The 20,106-nt window shown below is 39.0% G+C and overlaps 1 protein-coding gene across 12 annotated transcripts in view; it reads right to left on the reverse strand.

Moving 5' to 3' along the window:
- NCKAP5 (NCK associated protein 5) overlaps nucleotides 1-20,106 on the reverse strand; it is a 632,725-nt gene that overhangs the window by 204,316 nt on the left and 408,303 nt on the right. Inside the window, exons 1-2 of one of the 12 annotated variants that reach the window (XM_079992723.1) lie at nucleotides 2,072-2,240; nucleotides 1,235-1,273 (exon numbers count right to left, since the gene is read on the reverse strand). The exons of 10 other annotated variants lie outside the window; for them this stretch is intronic. The gene's annotated coding sequence lies outside the window, so the exon portion shown is untranslated. Of the gene's footprint in view, nucleotides 1-1,234; nucleotides 1,274-2,071; nucleotides 2,241-20,106 lie in introns of those variants that run through there. One more of the 12 variants, XM_079992724.1, reaches the window with a different exon arrangement.

The following is a 20,106-nucleotide window of genomic DNA, read 5'->3' on the forward strand; positions in this document are numbered from 1 at the left end:
GAACGAATTAAGTACTTAACCCGAGGTACCACTGTAGTTCTTTTGTACAACCAATCACCTCGCTCAAGTTGAGAAACATATTAAAAAATAGAAAGCCATAATTATAGCAGCTGTTCTATGAAGGGTGTAGTGGGGCAGAGGTGCTCACTTGACCTCCTAGTGAAGAATCACTATTATCTACCGGGGGGGGGGCAGGGGCAAGGCAAATGCAGCTGCATTCTGGCTATCCTGCTGGTGTACATGCAACATGCCGCCCTCCCCACTGCCTCACCTGTCCCCTCTTCCACCCACTGAGCAGCAATTCACCCACCAGGAGGTTAGGTAAATGCCTCCACCCCACCCACTAATGCAAAATTATTATTTATAAAAGATTCTGGTAGTTTCAGGGGCATTTTTGTGGCAAAGCATAAAACGATGCTCCTAAATGCTCAATACTCCTGAGTATCCCTATCATACAGGGCCAGTGCCATCTATCATTAGGACAACAAAGTTTTTTTCACTATGACTCCATAAACACAAATAAGCACTGGCGAGCTGAACAAGGCACTGAATTGAGGGTTCCTGATTGAAACCCGATGCTCTGTTCAGTACTCTACTTGTACTCTGGCTGCCAATACAGAGAACAGAATCAAAAAGTTGAGAGGGAACCCACGGGTCATCTGGTCCAACTCCCTGCAATGCAGGAATCACAACCAAATAAGCCCTGGCAGATGGCCGTCCAACATCTGTTAAAAAACCTCCACTAAAGGAGTGTCCACCATCTTCCACTGTCAAACATCTCTTACTTTCAGAAAGTTTTTCCTAATGTTTAGTCACAATCTCCTTTGAAATAGAATTTGAAGGTTTTTTTCAAGTGACAAAAACCTTGGAATCACATTGCTAGGTCAGACCAGGGTCCATTAGTGTCCTCAGAACCTATCAAATCTACACTTCAGGTAAGACCAATCACCCTTTCTATTCTAGAGACAGAAGAGTTCTGCTGCTCACAAGTAGCACACTAAAGTAATGGCCTTCCACTGCTTATTTCCAGCATGCAATATTCTTTGGGAATTTAGGCCTCATCTATCATACCAGTCAGAATTAAATATAGTTACTTTTGATAACATTTGAATTTGTTTAGTGCTTTACATTAAATTGACATTTATCCTGCTTCCCATTGCAAGAAATTCATTCTAATCAGATGTCCAGTGGAAATTGTTATTTTTAGTATAATCATTATTTACGATATGCATACTTTTCATCCGCCCGAATGCAGCTAGTACAGTTACACCATCTGTTGACCAAATGTGAACAAAAATAAACCAAGTATCATCTTCAGTTCAGACAGGAGAACAGTTTCTCAGCAGCAGATTGGAATCATTTGTGTTTTATATCTTGACTTTATTCAGAGCCCTTTCTCATTCCAAATCTTTTTGTTCCCTAATATACCCTCCATAAAATAAAATAAAATAAAATACCATGGAGCATACTTCTGCATGTGGCTTCACAAACTTGTATTAAAACGTAATTATATGCTGATTTTCCAACAGCACATTAATACTATTGTAGAGGCTTAAAAGGCACATTAAAACAAGAGTCAGTTCAAGCATGGTAGCACCTTAACCTTATTAAGCTTGTAGCTGACTGAGGCAAAGCCCCTCTTAACTACTGTGGTTTTTTTTTTATGAAGAAAACTTTGACTCTTGGAAACTTACAGGAGTTAAACAGTGAAAGGGTTTATTTTGGTAAAACTAAGGATGTGTCAGGAGATAAAATTATTTCAGTAAACTTATTTATATTAAATTCAGTGGACATTATAGGCTTTGAAACAAGATGATAACTGCACAGCTTCTTTTCACTTCAGTTCCTTAAACTTATTGGTGTCACAGCTTAATACTTTGGTTCTTAAACAAGGTGGTGCTTTCTGTTAGTTTCCAAGCCTTTTATAAATCACAATCCTGAGGCTCCTCTAATAATATAACAGGATCCAGGGGATCACCACACCCCTCCTAACTGGTTGGGGATTCTGCTGTTTTCAGAAACTCACTCCCCTTCTGACTGAAATGAGGCCCAAGTAAGAGTGTTTCCTCACACTTCCACTTTTCCTGTCTCCAGTTCAGCTTCCTACTTTTCTCTTGTCTGAATACTCTTAAAAGACACCCATCACTGTCTTTCAGTCTCTACATGTTTTCCTCAAGAGTAGATTTTACACACAAAGCTCAGGAGCTATCCTCCTGACCAGAACCAAACCCTCCAAATGCCTTTCCTTTTTCCCTCCAAAAGTGCTGTCTCCACCTGCCTTTGGCCAGCTGTACCCACAGCTAATCAGAGAGAAGCCCCAGCCCAGCCCCCTGGTGGAATTCCACTGCACTGCACCTACAAACTCTGGCCTAGCTGAGCTTTCTGTCACACTGACATGGCTAATGCTATCATTAGGCCAAGCAAGCAGCCGCGAAGGGTACAGACCGAGGGGCACAGTAATGACCTTTGAGGGGCACAGCTTTATACAGATTAGTTTTTTTATAAAGTTCTGATAATATTTTGTTTTTATTTTATAAAGAAATTTATTATTTTTGAAGTGCAATGAGGGTTATGTTACTTAGTCTTGCAATTTACAATAATTTTAGCAGTTTGAAGTTTTGTGTTTTTCATTTTTTTCTGCCAGACATTTGCTTTTGAAAATTGAAGTTACCAATTTTCTTTTTTTTTGGGGGGGGGGGTGCGTGTGCAAGTAGTTAGGCTTGCCTAGAGTGCAAAATAGCCTGGCACCAGCACTGCTGGTGAAACATTATTTATTTGAGCTGGCAAATCCAAACGAAAGCTGTTCTGACAAATAGAGGTATGGAATTAGCTCCAAAAAGTGCTGGTGCCATTATGTAGGTATGCATAGCATTCACATGAATCATACCTTCATGTAAGTACAGCCTGGCTGCAAACCCATTGTTGTTCCCACAAATTTCAGTGTTGGAGCCACTAACATCTGTACATCATTTTATGTAGACATGAAGCTTCCTTTACTGTCTTCTACTGCAATATAACATTTCCATTAATAGAAGTCAAGGGTTGAGAAACTGGGATCTCTATCTATTGTCGGACTCTCAATTAGCTAGTCATCAGGGATAATGGCAAATGTAGTTCAGCAATATCTAGAAGGCCACGGGTTTCTCATCCCTGATTCAAGTGATAGCAGAAACATAGGTCATAGAATCACAAAACAGTAGAGTTGGAAAGGATCCCAAGCGTGATATAGTCTAACCCCCTTCAATGCAGATATCCATGTACAAATAATAAACACCAGTGCTTATCTCTATTTTAACTGGCTGCTTTTAACCATGTGTCTTGATTTTAGTGATTGCATGATGCATCCAGATTTGTTTTAATCTGAAATTGCATTTGCAAGAAAGAACAGGTAGTAATTGTTTTAGGTTATTATAAAGTCTTGAATCAATATTCTAGATTGAAGCCAAGAACCCATTTGTAAAACACCAAGTTAAATAAGTGTATGGCACTAACTCTCAGAACAGTATTGCATGTTACAAGTTTTTGACAACAGAAAATTGTGAGTTTTGCTCACTATTACAAAAACAACCACAACACCTCAGAAACTCATTTTCTTTAATGTCTTTTCAGAGATCGATTGTAGCCTCGAACTAGACTGCTCTTTGTTGAATGTACAGATCAGATCCCACCTTATGGCAAAACAACAATTTCTAGAGACAGTGTAAAAAACTAATCCAGCTATTAGGAAGTGTTGCTATAACAGAAAACTAAATGTAGGCTTTGCTGTAGTTATTTTTATTGAAAGCATCTGTAGAGGTTGGATTATCTATAATGCTGATTCAGCAATGTAGAAAGATATTACTTTAAATGCTGTAAGATGTGCTCATTTGGGCAGACATGCACATAGGGTATGGACAAAAAGTAAAGCATTAGATTTTTTTTGCAAATTTTATTGAGAGAAACTGGATCAGACTATTTATCCATCTAAATCAAAATTGTCTACTCTGACTTGCAGCAGGTCTCCTGTGTTTAAAGAAGAGAAGGTCTTTTATATCACCTGTTACTGGATACTTGTAAGAAAAAATGCCAAGGATGTGCTCTACCACTAAGCTACAGTCCCATCACTGCAGGAGATGTTCCTTCAGACCATCCTGTGGAGATCCTGGATGTGGTGTAAAATTTAGGCTTTCTTAGGGTTTTGTCCACAGTGTATGGTTTCACAAATGTAATTACTGAAACCTGAGGATTTTGGTTCAATAGGCATCCCCCAAACTCCTACAATAGCACGAGTACATTCAAGTCTGCAAAAGAACATTTTAGTAATATCCATAAGTAACAAAGCAGAATAAACATAAAACCAGAATTGAAGAAGGTTGTAGTGCTGCCACAGGACATATAATGAAGGGTAATGGAAGTTGTGCAGAAAGAACTAAATAAAGTGATCAGGTGGAAGAAAAGTAGAACAGAATGCAATTAGCACTCATTCGAACTTGGATCATCCTCACAAATTGGTATTATTCATAGACCATGATGTGCCAAGACAGTCCTTAGAACACATACAACGTACTGCCTTTAAAAAGGAAAAAAAAAGAAAAGATTTCTTATATGTTTACCCATCTGTTCAAAACTTAAACACGTTATAAAACAAATCTGTATAGAAAACCGTCACAGAAATCAATTAAAATATCAAATCAGTGGCAAAATAATATTGTGGTCATATATGGATGAGGGTATTAGAATGAGTGTTTTCTGAACTGGGCCAAGTTTTGTCCATGGCAGACAGACAAACAGGCTTCAGGATCTGTTCTCTATCCCCCCCCCCAAACTCTATTGATATTTCTTTCCTTTTAAATAGAAGAATTTCAAAGTGCTTCCGAAATGAAGGATAAATTCTCCTTTAGTGAGACATTCAGACAACCAAAGGCAATAGAAGTGGTACATGTAGCTGATGACAGATTTGCCCTCAATTAATCTCTATGGCACCCCTGTGAATAGTAGTATAAAAGAACATCTTTAATTCACACATATTACCAGGAAGTTCATTGTGAATTATTGAATTTTGCAAATTAGTAATGTGAGCAAACACAATAAAAGAGGCAAGGATGATCCATCACTAATTCTACTTTGTTCATTTATCTGACAAATGTAATTTGACCATAGTTAATTACTACTACTATGGTTTGTAAACTTGCAAATGGAGTGAAGAACAGTTGGGGGGGGAATGATGCCTCACTGACTACAGCATCAGTTTTTAAGTGTTGGCAAATAAATAGTTACTTCAAAAGTATGGAGTCATGTGAACATTGTCATTTTTTGTGTCAAATGAATAAAATAAAGTTTCAAATTAAGGAACTTTACAAAACTACACTAGATCAGTTAAGAAAAAAAGCACCCTCTCCCTCATTTAATATGCCTCATTCTAACCTGTTCAATTAATAATTAGGTGTGGCAAAACTCTCTGACCTTCTAAGTGAAGTATGTGCATCCAAAGCATAAAAGACTCATGTGCCATGGTCACATGTGAATATCTATCTGGTATTGTGCAAGGATTTCCTACGAGTCCTGAAAGAATAAAAACTGTAACTGTGCAGGCCTGAGGGGAGGGTAGAAATGAGGAGAAAACCAATAGGGTGGGAGGTGACAGAAGGTTTCATGTTTCTAATTAAATCCAGAAACAGCTAAGTCTTAAGGGCAAAGTTGAAAGAGGATAGGAAAATAATGAGGGACTCTACTTCAATGTCTTCCTTTTGTTATAATTCACAGAAGACAGTTTTATGTAACACAATGTATACAGAAGAAACATCTGCACTTGAGCTAAGTTTTGTTGCAGATACACTACGAGAAAATATTATTGTAAACGTTATCTACACAGTACCAATAACCATGTGTGGTGTTTCACAAACGACCAAGAGAAAAGCAAGCCCAAGCACCAATTAACTTACCATCAAAACCCTTGCACATGGAAAGCAATGAAAGGAGGAGCAGGAGAAGAAGAGATGGAGGCAAATGTAAATACAGAAGGAATATGTGCCCAGATGAGTGCAGTGCTGAGAACGTAAGAGAGGGCAAAGACAAGGACTCATGTTGAGTCTGAGATGGCAATGAAGAATCTATATTGAATTTATCAGACAGGCAGCTGAAGAAGCAGGGCTGGATAAATAAGGAAATTTCTGGGGTAATGAGGATAGTGTTGTCATTTTGATGTCACCATTATATTAGTGGTCTGAAAATCCAGGCAACTGATAAGGTAAATCAAGAACAGGGAGGTAATAGGAGAGAGCTACAGAGAGAGAGGGGGGAGAGCCTCATTTGCACTATCTAACCACACAACAAAATTGGACAGCTTGGTGAGCAACCATCTCTATGGGCTTAATTATCTGTGTCCTGTTAGGCAGCAGTTGTATCTTTAAAATGATACAACAGATCTTCTATTACTCAGCAATTGAGAATAAGACAATGAAAGTATATCCACAATTAATTAAGTTATCATATTGACTAATTCTAGAATTCCAAGAGGTATACAAATTGCAGAAACATGGAGAACAAAGTATAGGATATGATAATAGTTTTTCTTGTATTTATTCACAAAAACAGACTGAGCACAACTACTTATAAATAATTTGAGTCTAAGATTCTATGAGTAATATTTTATTTTTTAAAATGTCATGGTGCTCAAAGTCTAATGAAAACAGAATACTTGGATTGAAGTATTTGCTCCTGCCAACTCGAGATGGAATATCAATTAAACAATCATTTTATTTTGATTGAGTAATTGATATTCCGTCTTGAGTTAGCAGCAGCAAAGACTGCTGCCACTTCCAGTAACCTTCTCGGAACTTTGTTTAAGATAAAAAATTATTATCGCATATTTCAATAGATACAAAACAAGGAGACTAACTGCAAAATCCAAGAAGAGGAAATGTAAAAGGCATGAAGACCAAACATTGTCTTAGGCACACATAACAAAATTGTTTTATATTATTATTTTATATTTATATTTATATTTATATTTATATTTATATTTATATTTATATTTATATTTATATTATTTATATTTATATTATATTATATTATATTATAATTGTTTACATAACTTTCTCTGAAATTTCACTTCCCTTTTTCACTCCTATTGAAAATCACTGATGTACAAGTGAATATAAGTAGAGTTGCATTTTGGTTCTGCCCAACTCAGGTCCAAGAATTGCATGTAGGGTTGTGCAGTGGGATTTTCTTGAATAGTTATTTTCACTGAAGCCAAAAACCTATTCCAAAAGGCAACATGGGATAAGAGGCTCAGGTGGACAGGCACTGGTGGAAATTGGAGACCTTCTCCATCAATGTGCCTTCTGTCCACACAAGTGGCTCTTTGGATCAATCCAATGACATCAATAAAAGAAATAAAAAAGTGATTTATACAATCGTCAATTGGACATGTTCCACTGCTTTCTTCATAGCATTTGGGTTCAAACTCAGTGCTTTTTGTCAGGGGATGCTCAAGGATATGCAGTACTGGCACATCTTGTTTTGCTGTTACTTCATGAATAGTACCAGCACCTATTTGTCTAGAAAAAAAGCACTGTCCCAACTTATTATGTCAGGTTTGTCCACAGGAACTACAGGACTGACTCAATCTCTACGTTCCTTTAATCTGACTATCACCTTCACTTTTCCCATATGATTCAGTTCCATTTGAAATCTATCTATCTATCTATCTATCTATCTATCTATCTATCTATCTGCCCACCCAAATACATATGTATGCTCCTCTACAGTATATCCCTATTCTCTGGATTGTAAATTGTTTTCAACTGATTTAGTAGTGTTTTTACATTGTTGCAACATGCGTTGAATCCTTACGGTGAAGAATGGATACGAAATCCAAATAATATAATAAAATTAATTATTATTATTGATGATGATGAGGCCTATCTATTACAGGTAGTACCGGTCGTTTTATTCTTCTAGACTGTTTCATCTGGTAAACAAACTAGACCTTGAAGCACAACTTTGTAATTGTATAAGCATCCCATTGATCCTCCAGATCAGTTTCTATTAAATTAGGTCTTCTGTATTAAATTTAAATTAGTCACAGCTTGTATACCCTCTGCAGCTTGCACACTGAAATGCACTACTGGAATTCCAGCTGAGATGCCTTGCCTTTATACCTCCAATTCAGATTACAATTACCAAACAAGTGTGATCTTTTCCCAGAGTATGTAACGTATCTTATATAATGGTGTTATTCAAATTCCAGTAAGTTTGTAAGAAAAAGAAAAAAAGAATTGCATTAACCTGTGCCTTCATTTCCATTTTAAAATGAACTATTCTGTGATCATTTACGAGAATTTCCCAGAGAGCTCATCTTTTCAAAGTTGAAAAACGATGTGCGCCAATGAAGAAATCATGTGGATTTTCATATTTCCACCAGTGTATATAGTGTATATACCTTGATATATTTTTTCTCTCATTTAAACATACTTGGAATTTTTATGCATTCTTTTCCAGATGTTGCACAGCAAGGGTTCCTAAACTGTGGTTCATTCAGGTGTGTCTGTGGATTTGTGATTGGCGATGGTTCATTGCATTGGATATTCATATTGATTTTTAATTGTATTTTTATTGTTTCTTTTACTCCTTGTTTTGTGTTTATTACAGTTTGAACTCTATGGAATTACAATTGCTATAACACAGAGAAAAATCATTAAGTGGTCCATCAAGACTGTCTGCAATTTTCAAGTCGTTTATAAGTAAAAAAAAGTTTGGGAACCATTATATTTATGCCACATTTGGAGATGGCCTTCTTTTCTTTTCTTTTTTAATCTGAATTTTTACTGAAAGTTTTCAGCATAGAACACAATAAAAAGCAAACTAATCTAAATGAAAATAGAGAAGAAAGAAGCAAGAAAGAGCGAGAGAAAACAAAGAAAATGGGGGGGGGGGGAGAGAGAGAAGTAAAATACAGAGACCTTTATCAGAGATAGATCTTAACCCATATTTCACCCAAAAGGAAATGGACCTTCCCAGCTCTCACCTGAGAGCTTCCATTTCTTCTCCCAGATTCCCACCCTGGAAGTTCTTTCCTGCTTCTAGGGAGAACAGGCCTTTTCTATCTCTGCATGTGTCAATTGTGCTACAACTTCCTTGCTCTGAAACTAAGTGACTTTTAGCTGCCACAAATGAGTTGAAGTATACAACAAATGTCTTTTACTTAACACAGTGCAACCTACAACTGCTCTTAAAATGGATGCTATCTTAAGTTTCAGTTTTCTGCTGAAATTACATCTCTCTATGCACACACTTATAGAACTCTCACGAGACAATATGACTTCCCACAACATCTTATGAGAGTATTTCCACATTGCCCACTTGAAACTGTGAGCAAGATCTAATGAGAGCATCTCCACCCTGAAATCGTGCAAGTTAAATGTGTGTAGTGTCTGTATAGGAAGAACAAAAGTTCTACAAGCGTGTGCATAGAGGGAAAGAGAGTGAAGGCTGGAACGCTATCAACACTGTACAACACAGGCGAAGTTTGGTAATGCTGAAAAGCCATTCACATTTCAAGAAAGCTCATTTCTCATTGCTTATATAATAGCCGATAAACCTCTGATAAACTTCTGAGGAACCCTAGGATTCCTGTAAACACAATTTGAAAATGGCTGCCACAGAGTAAGAGAGACGTAAACTTCAAACAATAAAACAAATGTAAGAATTTTAAGGAGGCAGGAATGAGAATATGTGTGGACTGGAGAAGATAAGAGTTGAAAGGAGAGGGCATTTTTAAGAAGACAAAGAGGATATAGCATCATAGGACAGGGCTCTAGCTATGTAACAGGACAAAATAAAGGAAGGCAGTCGCTGCTCATGCACCAAAACATTTTATTTCAGTACATTTCCTCCCCAATAAAAGGTGGGAATAAAAGGCAGAGAAACCACAGAGGATGACTTGTAAGAAAAGCCAGGGTGAAGGAGGGGTGAGACATAATGGTAGTCCTATAGTAAGAGTCACACCACCCCTTACTTACCCCTGCCTCCGCCACTTGTACTCCACATCTATCTTCAACACAGTCAGAGGTACATTTTCAAGCCACTGTGTGGGTTTTTAGCTATAAAGCTCCCATTGAGCTTAATGGGAATCCTGTGGCTAAAACCCCATGCTAACCTTTGAAAATGTACTCCAAAGTGTCTAAATAATGTACTATTTGAACATTATCCTGTTAAGTTGTGATATGATGTGACTGAAGGAAAACAGGATTTTAATTTTTTTTAAAGCCATATGTTTTTAATACTGCACACATAGCAGGGGTCTCTAAAATGCTTACCTGAAGGTGAATTTATTTTTTGCTTACAAATATTTTGCACCATTTTGCTGGCAGGAAAGGCTGTTTGCTCCCGTTCTTTTTAATTTTATTTTTAAAATATGAACCCTTGGTTTGCATAATCACTACCACAAGGCTGCAGAAAATCATCAGTAAGCCTCTTCTCTCAAGTGGCAGGCACTATTTTATTAATCATAACTGATTCACCTATAAGATAATCTAGTAAATATGAACTGGCATTGTTTATTAATAGTTTTAATATTCAGTGATCCAGCACACTGAAACTCAAGCCCTATTCAGGAATTACTCCAAAAGTGGAAATGGCAAAGGTAAGGGGTGGGGGTAGCCACCATCATCCACATTCTTGTTTGTTCCACCCCAGACCTTCCTGCATTGAGCACAAAGAGCTGAAGCACCTGTTCAATGCAGGAAAGCTGGGTTGTAACAGACGGTGGTGTGCACATTGTTCCACAGCTTCTCTGTGTGTTCTTTTCACACAGTTTTAACAGATCTACAGTAGGCTTCTGTAAATGGTTTCAAAGTGGGCTGCTATTGGTCACTATACAACACTAGCTTGAGCAAGGAGTAAAATAAATACTGGAACCTAATTTTAAGAAGATGATGCCCACTTAAGTTCAAATGTTATCTACCCTGCTTGCTCAATTTTTTTCACTATCACAGCCGTCACTCAATCTGTACACTTGCTTACATCTATAATTACTGTTCTCAGGAACAGCCTTAACACACTTTTAGGAGGAAAGGGAGGAGAACAGATATCCCTCTAAAAGCAGCAGCATCCGACAAGGTATGCATCAGCAAAATAGGCAAACCAAGGAGAACACAATTTATAGAATGGCAGAGAACCTCATATACTGATATACACATCACAACGTTATATGTGACTTACTATTTATTTTCTATGCAAAGCAAAATATTAAATTAAATTCAATTCTTAAAATCATTTGAAGACTTGAGGAAGATTTGAACATCAGGGTAAGGCAATCATTGCCAAATGGATTGATCTGCCCTATCCTCCACCTGCACACTGTTTCAGGAATTCTCCCAACATACACTGTTTGACAGTGGAATTTGCTGCCAAGGAGTGTGGTGGAGTCTCCTTCTTTGGAGGTCTTTAAGCAGAGGCTTGACAACCATATGTCAGGAGTGCTCTGATGGTGTTTCCTGCTTGGCAGGGGGATGGACTCGATGGCCCTTGTGGTCTCTTCCAACTCTATGATTCTATACACATACCAAACCATTTAGGGAGGGCGAGGGGAAAGTCCTGTTGCACAAGTGGAAGCCCTTTTTGCAGGGTTTCCACTAACAAGACTCATTAGTTGAATCCTATCCCTGAAGTCCATGGCACCAGCTGAATATTAACACACAGCTGTTTATTCACTGTTTCGTCTAAATTCTTCAAATATGGAGGTTCACTGCTAATTTGCTCTCTTTCAATTTATTTTGTTTTATATTCTCTGTTCAGAAATTATAATTATAATGATTAGAAAAGAGACTGTGAACTTGTAAATTCTAGTCCTTTAGCTACTGGCACAAGACCTAATCTAACTTATATCCGTCTTAGGACTGTTACTAGTCTTGAGGTATGTGCAGATAATAGCAGGATATCACCTTTTTACTGTTTGAATCATGGGGTGCTTCTTACTAAATTGTGCTAGAGCAGAGGTAGGGAACCTGTGGTCCTCCAGATGCTGTTTGACTACAACTCCGATCATCTTTAGTCAGCATGGCTCATAGCTGGAGGTGGTAGTTGTAGTCCAGCAACATCTGCAGAGACACAGGATGCCCATACCTATGCTAAGGGAACTTTTTGAAACTAATGAACATTGGTTTATGCTAACCAACCTTTTATGCAACCTTTTATGTTAGCCAACCTTTTTTTAACCATCCAACTTTTATGTTCTTAGATGAAGAGGTGGGCAGATTTAAAAAACACACACAAAAAAAGTATATAGAAATTCTTACATTGTTCTTACATTGCAGACTTTATATTGATTAAACTCAAAATAAATATTTTATTTGTGAATGATAGGTATATCAATAGTTATTAGCCTGAATGCGTCTGGCTGACACCAGCTTAAATTAGGATTCTGGACTAGATGGATCCTTGGTTTGATCTAACGTTCCTCTTCTTACATTTTTACATGTTATTTAAGATGATGAATCTTTCTTCCTGGAATTTCCTTTCAGTAAAGCATGGCTACAGTTTAGAAGTCATTCATCAGCAGTTTAAAATAAATGGGTTCTCAAATAACAACAAAATTGTGTTCTGCTCAAAGTATGCATTGACTGAGGAAGACAGAATAGAATTCACTACTGAAGCAGAATCTGTGAACACGTCTCAGTATAGGCAAACTGGTTAAAAAGCCAATCCTTTGCCCAGGGAAAGCTTATTTGGTGGTGCTGATAGTATTGGCAGCGGAAGTCGCAGCAGCACTGTGATCCAGTGCCAACCCACAATTTAATTTCCTGCAATGCCTTGGAACAGTGCCTGTTGGAGGGTCAAGTGAATGCGTCAGTGGTGGGCTCAGCTGAGGCACTTGAGCTGTAGTAGTTTCTGAGGATGCCACATGTTGATGCTAGGTTTAACTGTGTTGCTTTATATGTCAACTTTGGCAAACTAATAGCTGAACAGACATTTATGGGAAGCTTATTTGGAATAGAAAAAAGAGCGATTTGAAAATAAGACAAGATTATTTCTAAATAACTTTTTTTCACTCCTAATTAAAATCATAATTTGGTTTCCGTTTCCTTCTTCAATGTGAAAAACAGTATTTTCAACATATAATGTCAGGACTAGAATGAAATAAAGGAACTACATGCGTGGTCTGCCAGAAACTTGCTGTGAACCAAAATGATCTTACTTTCTATTGAAGAACAGCAACTGTCACACATGTCAAGTCTATAATCCAAGCAAACCTAATCCTTTTCCATACAATCTTTTCTACATTCCTATAACATATTGTATGCTTCAGTAATTCTTTGGTATGGTGATTCTACTTCTTCAACTCCAAATCTAAACACTCTGACTACAGTGCTAAAATTCACTAATGTGGTGCCTGGATCTCTCTCTCGTAGAGTCAGGTTATCCCATTAATTTTTGCCCAAACACCTATAACTCCCAAAGTGCATTTTAGTACTTGTAAGTGCAGCAGTTTTATTGTAAGTGCAGCTGCTAAAATGAAAACTAAGGGGGAAGCCCTGACTGTGTGTGCACAGACATACACATACACGCTTTGGCAAGGTGGTTCTGAAGTTGAAATAAGACTGATTTCAAGAGAACCTATTTCTATGCAGTGTGTTGAGCTCAGTCTGAAAAAATACTGCTATTATACATTGAAATTTAAATAAAATTAAACATAGAATTTTTGCATTGCTCACTGTTGGGTGAAACAACTTCTGCAGGCAATTTCTCTCCTGAGCGTAAGTTTAAATGCCAGCTCACAAGAATAATTCACACTGAAGTAAATACATAATTGTAAATAAGTCTTTCAGATCAATACGGATGCTCTCTCTGGGCTTCAAATTGTCTTATAAAATTATTTGTGCATAATGAACACTTTTCTGAATTGCTACATGTTCTTATTTATCAAAAATACATGAATATAGATCATTTGAATATTAACAATGAAAAGCAAATCCATTAGATTTCTGAAGGCTCCAAGGGAATTTCCCAATTACATGGCTGCTGCTGCCAAGGCCCGACTTTCCCAATGGAAGAGGAAGAGGGTAGAGGCCACTGACAGGATTGCTCATTGTTTTCATACAAAATCAGCACAGAAACAACCCCCTCCAGCCCTAACCTAGCAGAGCTCTTAAAATAGTAAACTGGTTGGTTCAGACAGATCAGTCAATAAATAACCTGTTGTAAGATTTGTGAAGGATATTTGTGGCATTGAGGCCAATGTGCCCTCTTGATCCTTGCCCATCATGCCTGATAAAATCAAGCATGAGAGAAATGACTGGATGGGTGTGGGGAGTGGTTATATTGTGAAGGAGTTTGAAAGAGGAGGCAATGCTGCTCCCATAGATTTTAGAAAACTACCATCCAGTATCTAATATTCTTTTCCTTGGCAAGGTGATCAAGAGGGTGGTGGCCAGCCAGCAGCAAATATGCCTGGGCAAAATCAAGTAAGTTCCACTGTAGTCTCTCCAACTCTTATCTCTCCATTTCATTGCTACCAGGAGAGGCTGTGAAGGTGTTGGACTGGTGTCTGGAAACAGTGATGGGCTGGATCAAGGCTAATAAATTGAGGCTGAATCCTGATAAGACAGAGGTCCTGTGGTTGGGTGGTACCCGGGGGTACAACCTGTTATCTGAGTTGTATTCCCCCTTAAGTGGCAGGTTCATCGTATGGGACTACTCCTGGTTTCCAATTTCTTGCTGGAGTTTCAAGGAGCTTCTATGGCTAGGAGCACTGATACCCATGTTAGGCTGATTCCTAGATTGGTATAGGTTGGTCTCAGTAGTCCATGCTCTCATCTGAAGTTGGTTTAAAATCCTGGCTTGTTCCGAACATGGTAACCATACTTTTCCAAGACAGATATAATAAGTTGCTATGGTTTATTGAAAACTTCCTAGTTTAATTATGATATACTGAGAAGGGAGGAGTAAAGGAGCTATATGCACAATAAAATTTTAGTTTACTAAACTGAGATGTGATAATCTGAAGTAGTTCAGTATGGCTAAACAAGCTCTTGATCTGACAAAAGATGTGAGATCCAATTCTTTCCAAATATTCCAGTCAAAATGTAATTTGATGGAGAAAGCCATCATTTATGAAAATAGCTGCCTGTTATAACTGCATGCTACACTTATTACATGTGCATCAAAACCAAAATGAAATGTTTGGCAACGATCCTGCCTCTCAAAGAAATTCTAAGGACACATTTTCCCAAATAAGAACGTGCACCTAACAAATCACCTAACAAAAACTGTTTTGGACATCTTTATGAAATTAGATCAGTATTCCTTAAATCCTGAACATTCATGGCACAATTTTCATAAAATAAATGGTAGGATGCCAAAGGTTGAAGGGAACTTTACCTGCAGTAATTGCATGTTGATTGCCCTCTTAGAAAACAAAGTCCAGCAACTGGAGGAATGTGTAGCTACGCTCCAAAGAATTAGAGAGCTGGAGCTCTTCTTGGAAGCAACAGAGCACACCGTCTCCACCAAGGAGAAGACAGGGGACTCCCCTGAGAAGGAGGCTAGTTCACCAACACAGGAGCCAGATATATGGAGAAACGTGACTCAAAGAAGTAGGAGGCCCAGGGTTCGCTCTGATTGTTTAGAAATACACAATCGCTTTGAGGTCCTCTCCCCTAGCATGGAAGACGAAGAGCAGACTCCATTTGAGGATCTCTCCCTCATTACAGTCGATCAGGTATATGAAGACGAGCAGCAAAGTCAGTCCTCAGGGAATGTGCAGATGATCTTGGAACGGACAGCTCACGGAAGAACCCCGACCAAACCTAAGAGGAGGCGTGTAGTGGTGATAGGGGATTCCCTACTGAGGGAAACAGAAGCAGTGATCTGTGGGCCTGACAAGATGTCTCGGGAAGTGTGCTGTCTCCCCGGGGCTAAGATCCAAGATGTAAATGAACGACTGCAAGGAATCATAAAACCCACTGACAAATACCTCTTGGTTCATGTGGGAACCAATGACACTGCAAGCAATAGCCTCCAGAAGATCAAAAGAGACTATGAGGCTCTGGGCAGGAAATTGAAGCAATTAAATGCACAAATTGTCATCTCATCTGTCCTCCCAGTTGAACGACGTGGCCCAGGGAGAGAGGGAAAAATAGTGGAAGTGAACAGCTGGCTTCGCAAATGGTGTAAACAGGAACGGCTTGGATTCTTAGATCACGGACTGCAGTTTCTTGAAGATGGACTTCTGGCAAGCGATGGGCTGCACCTCACAACGGTTGGGAGGAATGTTTTTGCCAAAAATCTCAGAAACCTCATCAGGACTAATGACTAATGTGGGGGAGGGAGACAGTGCTCCTGAAGGTAGGAGTCTATCAGTTGATGAAGATGATCATCCAAATGTCATAGACCAAATGGAGCAAACAGCACGCAGACCTAGTGGTGGGAGGAAAAAATCCTTAAATAAGAGACACGGGGGAATGATTAATGGACTTCAATGTCTGTACACTAATGCGCAAAGCATGGGAAATAAACAAGATGAGCTTGAGCTCTTGGTACAGCAAACTAAATATGACATAATAGGCATCACTGAAACCTGGTGGGATAAGTCCCACGATTGGAATGTAATAATGGAGGGATACAATCTATTTCAGAGAAACAGACCAGACAAGAAAGGAGGAGGAGTGGCGTTATATGTCAGGGATGTGTATACCTGTGAAGAGATCCAAGATTTAGAACCTCAAAGCCAAAGTGAGAGCATTTGGGTCAAAATTAAGGGAGAGAAGAATAACAGGGACCTCATTGTGGGAGTTTACTATAGATCCCCAAGCCAAACGGAGGACATAGATGATGCCTTCCTGGAACAGATGGCCAAGCATGCAAAAGGAAGGGAGATAGTAGTAATGGGGGACTTCAATTACCCGGATATTTGTTGGATGTCAAACTCCGCCAAGAGCCTAAGGTCAAACAGATTCCTCACTGGCCTTGCAGACAACTTCATTGTCCAGAAAGTGGGAGAAGCAACAAGAGGAACAGCCATTTTAGATCTGGTCCTAACCATGGACAGTAATACTAAAAGGAAAGGGAGTTCATGATGGCTGGGAGTTTGTTAAGAGGGAGATAGTAAAAGCACAACTTCAGGCAATACCAATGAGATGGAAACATGGAAGGTGCCTAAAGAAGCCAGGGTGGCTATCTAAAGAACTTTTAACTGAGTTAAGATTAAAAAAGGATGTGTACAAAAAATGGAAAAGGGGGGAAACCACCAAAGAGGAATTCAAACAAATAGCCAGCACGTGTAGACACAAAGTCAGAAAAGCTAAAGCACAGAATGAACTCAGGCTTGCTAGAGAGGTTAAAAGCAACAAAAAAGGCTTTTATGGGTATGTTCGTAGCAAAAGGAAGAACAAAGAAACAGTGGGGTCACTCAGAGGAGAAGATGGTGAAATGCAAACAGGGGACACAGAAAGGGCTGAACTCCTCAATGCCTTCTTTGCCTCAGTCTTCTCCGATAAAGAAAACAATGCCCGACCTGAAGAATTTGGAGCAAATGATTCAGCAGAGGAAACACAGCCCAGAATAACTAAGGAGATAGTACAAGAATATTTGGCTAGTTTAGATGTATTCAAGTCTCCAGGGCCAGATGAACTGCATCCAAGAGTATTAAAAGAACTGGCAGATGTGATCTCAGAACCACTGGCAGTCACCTTTGAGAATTCCTGGAGAACAGGCGAAGTCCCGGCAGACTGGAGGAAGGCAAATGTTGTCCCTATTTTCAAAAAGGGGAAAAGAGAGGACCCAAATAATTACCGCCCAGTCAGTCTGACATCAATACCAGGGAAGATTCTGGAGCAGATCATTAAGCAAACAGTCTGTGAGCACCTTAGAAAGGAATACTGTGATCACCAATAGTCAGCATGGATTTCTGAAAAATAAGTCATGTCAGACTAACCTGATCTCGTTTTTTGACAGAATTACAACCCTGGTAGATGAAGGGAATGCAGTGGATGTAGCCTACCTTGATTTCAGCAAGGCATTTGACAAGGCGCCCCATGATATTCTTGTAAAGAAGCTGGTAAAATGAGGACTTGACTATGCTACCACTCAGTGGATTTGTAACTGGCTGACTGACCGAACCCAAAGGGTGCTCATCAATGGTTCCTCTTCATCCTGGAGAAGAGTGACTAGTGGGGTGCCACAGGGTTCTGTCTTGGGCCCGGTCTTATTCAACGTCTTTATCAACGACTTGGATGATGGACTCAAGGGCATCCTGATCAAATTTGCAGATGACACCAAACTGGGAGGGGTGGCTAACACCCCAGAGGACAGGATCACACTTCAAAACGACCTTGACAGATTAGAGAACTGGGCCAAAACAAACAAGATGAATTTTAACAGGGAGAAATGTAAAGTATTGCACTTGGGCAAAAAAAATGAGAGGCACAAATACAAAATGGGTGATACCTGGCTTGAGAGCAGTACATGTGAAAAGGATCTAGGAGTCTTGGTTGACCACAAACTTGACATGAGCCAACAGTGTGACACGGCAGCTAAAAAAGCCAATGCAATTCTGGGCTGCATCAATAGGAGTATAGCATCTAGATCAAGGGAAGTAATAGTGCCACTGTATTCTGCTCTGATCAGACCTCACCTGGAGTACTGTGTCCAGTTCTGGGCACCACAGTTCAAGAAGGACACTGACAAACTGGAACGTGTCCAGAGGAGGGCAACCAAAATGGTCAAAGGCCTGGAAATGATGCCTTATGAGGAACGGCTAAGGGAGCTGGGCATGTTTAGCCTGGAGAAGAGGAGGTTAAGGGGTGATATGATAGCCATGTTCAAATATATAAAAGGATGTCACAGGTTGTTTTCTGCTGCTCCAGAGAAGCAGACACAGAGAAATGGATCCAAACTACAAGAAAGAAGATTCCACCTAAACATTAGGAAGAACTTCCTGACAGTAAGAGCTGTTCGACAGTGGAATTTGCTGCCAAGGAGTGTGGTGGAGTCTCCTTCTTTGGAGGTCTTTAAGCAGAGGCTTGACAACCATATGTCAGGAGTGCTCTGATGGTGTTTCCTGCTTGGCAGGGGGATGGACTCGATGGCCCTTGTGGTCTCTTCCAACTCTATGATTCTATGATTCTATGAAAATGCAAATGTGGGAGCCAAAAATGTTCAATGCAAAACAGATCAAGTTTATAACCAATTCACTTTAAGCCAATATATCCCAAGCATTGAGAACTGATATGCAAGAACAGTTAACATGATTTAATACACATTAATAATTCACATCATCTAGCTAATTTGAAATTTGCCACAGAGTATATTTGTCTGGTTTGGACAGGCACACATGAGTTAATCTATTTTGTCTCATGTTTCCTTTTGTTTTCTCTACAATCTAAGCCCTAGAATACCAGTGCTCATAATTTATGGAGATAATACCTCAAGAATGTCCCCCACTTTTCTGTTATTATTCCATTATTTCTCATCACAGATGTTTTGTATATGTTCATAAAAGGCACATTATAATACAAGACTGATCAAGCATACATCTTCCTGAAACGATAACTTGATTTGACTACACTTCACATAAAAATGATTGCAGGTCTGAAAAACAGCTACATCTTATTCTATTCCGACTTCCTTAAAATATATCTTCCTGAGAGGTTTTCAGATTCTACATTATCATTATGATAAATTGTGTTAAAGGGAAATCTCCTTTTTGGTTAAGGCACAAAATAGTTTCCAATATTGCACCATATTATTGCCTCCATGTGACATCTGATAAAGGAACACATGTTTCACTTAAGATACTGCAAATGTTATGTAATGGGTATGAGCAACAAGAATAGTCAATATTTTTTAAAGAACTGCAAACTTCCTATAAAGGAACTGTGAAGTACTGACCCTGTGGAATCCAAAGCTGGGTTCTTCTGTAAGTACAGCCCTAGTGCACCAGACCAAAGGGTCACCTAGGCCAGCTCTCATAGAAGCCAACACTGTTGAGAGACTATGAGGCTAAGCAGTATACAAATGGTTGAAATAAATAAATAAAAACAGAAGCCTACAAGAAGCTGGCAAGCAGGACCTGAACACAACAACACTCTCCTCACTTGTGAATCCTATCAGCCCTTATTCAGA

This window comes from Podarcis cretensis (assembly GCF_951804945.1).
Source record: "Podarcis cretensis genome assembly, chromosome: 1".
In the NCBI taxonomy this organism is placed as follows: Eukaryota; Metazoa; Chordata; class Lepidosauria; order Squamata; family Lacertidae; genus Podarcis; species Podarcis cretensis.